Source organism: Macaca fascicularis, chromosome X (assembly GCF_037993035.2).
Source record: "Macaca fascicularis isolate 582-1 chromosome X, T2T-MFA8v1.1".
Classification (NCBI taxonomy): domain Eukaryota; kingdom Metazoa; phylum Chordata; class Mammalia; order Primates; family Cercopithecidae; genus Macaca; species Macaca fascicularis.
Window position 1 is genome coordinate 37,751,847 of NC_088395.1, and position 4,165 is coordinate 37,756,011.

General features: G+C 44.9%; 1 pseudogene; it reads right to left on the reverse strand.

Annotated features, from left to right (window-relative positions):
- Positions 1 to 357: 357 nt before the first annotated feature.
- Positions 358 to 2,223, reverse strand: LOC102122771 (peptidyl-prolyl cis-trans isomerase D pseudogene; annotated as a pseudogene).
- Between the last annotated feature and the right edge of the window lie 1,942 nt (positions 2,224 to 4,165).

The following is a 4,165-nucleotide window of genomic DNA, read 5'->3' on the forward strand; positions in this document are numbered from 1 at the left end:
CACAGCTAACCCATAAAGTAGCAAGAATCAAATTTGTTTCAGCAACACTGGAAACTAGAAGTCTATGGACTAAAGCCCATGGACCAGGGACCACATCTGAGAGAAAAAGGATATGCCATCTGTTTATGTACATATGTCCATGGGAAGTTCCATAGAAATTCAAAGTTCTGCTGGAAATTATATTCAACCTAGAATTCTTCTTTTTTTTAAGATGGAGTCTTGCCCTTTTGCCCAGGCTGGAGTGCAATGGTGCAATCTCAGCTCACTGCAACCTCTACTTCCCAGGTTCAAATGATTCTCCTGCCTCAGCCTCCCAAGTAGCTGTAATTACAGGTGCCCGTCATCATGCCTAGCTAATTTTTGTGTTTTCTTTTTTTTTTTTTTTTTTTTACAAACTAAACTGTCATCTCTTTATTCAATAAGATGTGTCTTTACAAGTTTAAAAAGACTGGACACCATTATCCTTTATGAATAATGCAGATAACCATTTTAAAAAACATTTTACTTGGTCGGGCACAGTGGCTCACACCTGTAATCCCAGCACTTTGGGAGGCCAAGGCAGGGGCAGATCACGAGGTCAGGAGTTCAAGACCAGCGTGACGTGACCAATATGGTGAAACCCTGTCTCTACTAAAAATACAAAAATTAGCTGGGTGTGGTGGCATATGCTTGTAATCCCAGCTACTTGGGAAGCTGAGGCAGGAGAATCACTTGAACCCGGGAGGCAGAGGATGCAGTGAGCTGAGATCGCGCCACTGCACTCCAGCCTGGGTGACAGAGCAAGACTCCATCTCAAAGAAACAAACAAAACCACTTTACTGACTGTATTGTGACACGTTTATTAAGCATGAACCCCTATCAGTACTCCTAAACTGTAAACAATGAGGAACTAAGGTGTCAAAAGAAACACATTAGGGATCATATTAATAGACAAAAACCCTTACATTTTCTTATTGCATTTACACAATCAACACACAATAAGCAAAACTGAATCCTTTCTAAGCAAACATTTTTGCATATACTGCCTTCTCTTTATCTTTCTGTGCCTTTATCTTTTGTTTGACTTTCAGCAGTTCTGCCTGGATAGCTTTATCTTCCTTCTGGTGCTATCTCCTGTGCTTTCTTAAGATCAGCCAATGCTTGATCATATTCTTTTAATCCTTGCCATCCTTGAGCTCTGCGGTACAATGCTTTGGTATTTGATGGGTCTATTTCAAGAGCCTCCAAACAACTGTCAATTGCTCCCTGCCAATTTGACATCTTCAGTTTACAAGCACCAATATTCAGTACACAGCTTAAAGCTATAGGTTGCAGCTTGGCTCTATCTGCTGTCTCAATAACAGCCTTTGAACTGTCCACGTATCTTAAAACTTTTGCATATTTTTTAATGGCCATCTCCCAGTTCTGGGATTTGAAAAAAGTATTTCCAATATTTTTTAAGTCTTCTGTTATTAATAAAAATTTATCTACGTCTTTTAAATCTACATCCGCATCCTCAGGGAAATCTGGATGACTGTCGCCAGAGCCATCTTTTGGGAATATTCCCCAGTCATCTCCTTCCTTCAATTCTCCACATTCTGCAATAATGCACAATTTAGCAGGTTTTTCACCTTTCACTTCCACATTTTCCAATATCCTTGTCACTCCTATTCCTTTAATTACTTGGCCAAACACCACATGTTTCCCATCCAAATGAGGAGTTGGAACTGTTGTGATAAAAAACTGAGAACCATTTGTGTTGCGGCCTGCGTTTGCCATGCTCAGTAAACCCTCCTGATCATGCTTATAGTGGAAATTTTCATCTTCAAATTTTTCACCATAAATACTTTCTCCACCTGTCCCATTCTGATTTGAGAAGTCTCCACCCTGAATCATAAATTTCTTAATAATTCGATGAAAAGGGCATCCTTTGAAATGGAGAGGTTTCCCAGTCGTGGGTCCAATGCCTTTTTCTCCTGTACACAGTGCACGAAAATTTTCCGAAGTTTTGGGTACAATATCTGCAAACAATTCTAAGACAATTCGACCAACTCGCTCCCCTCCTATGTCCACGTCAAAGAAGACTCGAGGGTTACTGGGGTTGGAGGGCTTGACTTGGGGGGACGGATGCGACATCTCGACTTGCAGACGCGTTTGGACGCAGGATCCCCGCACCTCGTGGCCGCCCGGCACCTCAAACTCCAGAGCGCTAGTCTCCGCCGGAGACTAGCAGCGACGCTGACCGAATTTTTGTGTTTTCAGTAGAGACGGGTTTCACCAGCCTTGGTCAGGCTGGTCTCAAACTCCTGACCTCATGATCTGTCCGCCTTGGCCTCCCAGAGTGCTGAGATTACAGGCGTGAGCCACTGAGCCCAGCCTCAACCTAGAATTCTATACTTGGCTAGCTTAGCCTAGGTGCTCTGCTAAAAAGCAAAGTTTGAGGCAGGGATTAAAATACTGATACTTTGCTTGGGAGGTATAACCCTAAGGTGATGAGCGTGAGAAACCCAGGAAGTGAGGCAAGGGAGGATGTGAAGCATCGCTGCACAGCCATCAATTCACAACGAGCCCCAAAGAACCATACTCAGCATGTGTGTGTGCTCAGTTCAAGGGTCTTTTCTGAAAGAGCTTCAAAAGCCTATTAGGAATGTGAGCTAATCCATTAAAGGAGCGTGGCGCCATCTCTTGTTTTTTTTTTGTGTGTGTGTGGTTTTTTTTTTTTTTTTGAGACAGTTTCGCTCTGTCATCCAGGCTGGAGTGCAGTGGCGCAATCTTGGCTCACTGCAACCTCCACCTCCTGGGTTCAAGCCTGGCTGGTTTCGAACTCCTGACCTCAAGTGATCCACCTGCCTTGGCCTCCCAAAGTGCTGGGATTATAAGAGTGAACCACCACACCCGGCCACATGGCACCATCTCTAACAAATAGCACGTGTGATAAAGGTTATGGAGAGTTGTGAGGTTCTATAAAGTCAAAATGATGAGGCAGGGCAAACGGATGTAACCTGTAATTTTTCCTGGTGAGCAAGTTAGAGCAAGCTTACATTCTGGGGGATGTTTAAAGCTTCTGCTTTACAACTTTGAGAAATTTGAACCCTTTGAATTCCTGAGGTAGCACCCTACAGTAGGAGCAATGCTACCACAGGGAGAGGCCAACTGACTTAGCCATCAACTTAATTAATAATTACTAACATGATTGGGCAGATTTGTTACTTGAAGTTGGTTAAAACAAAATGATATTTTAACAAGATGATATGCTGGGTAATTTTTGATGCTTATGGAATAATACGACTGGTCTGCTCTGGAATTAGAACTTCTTAAAGCCAGGTACAGTGGCTCACGCCTGCAATCCCAACACTTGGGGAGGCTGAGGAGGGAGGATAGCTTGAGCCCAGGACTTTGAGACCAGCCTGGGCAACATGATGAAACTGAGACTCCATAAAAAAATATATATATATTTACACAAAACTCAGCCATGAGTGGTGGCATGTGCCTGTGGTCCCAGCTACTTGGGACGCTGAGGTGGGAGGAGCCTGGGAGGTCAAGGTTGCAGTGAGCAGAGATCGTGCCACTGCACTCCAGCCTGGGTGACAGAATGGCTCTGTCGAAAAAAAAAGAAAAAAGAACTTCTAGTAATAGAGGAGTCCACGCCCTTGGCTCTAGGAGAACCTTTGGGGCCTCATTGCCATGTGCCCTGCTGGAACGTGCCCTCAGATTTTAACAATTGGGCTAAGGGTCCGAGCAAAGCCTGGTTTGAAAGGGCTGCAGAAACATGATGCTTTGACTCTGGAGGCCTTAAGGGGGGCCCGGAAGTCTCCCCAAAGCAAAAGGGACCCTTTTCCTTTTCCAGGACCAGTAGGCCAACTTCATTGGTCAGGGTCGAGGTTTTGGCTCCGTGGGCCATGGGTCATTCGTCCCCATGGGTCCCTGTGCAGTGCTGCCCCTTGTACCCATGTCCCTCCCATCTCTGAATTTCCATGTTTGAGGGGCCCAAAACTCAACAAAATACTGTGGGGAGACACAATGACATGCTGGCAGAGGACAGACAAGGTTTCGAGAGAGGACAGGTGCCCGAAGTGAGGGAGGCCTGTGAGCCTCATCTGCCGCCCCCAGGGCGTCACGGACCCAGGCTGCAATGATCACATAATGTAGCAATAAATAAGCTCTAGTTGCTTTAAGCCATTGAGAT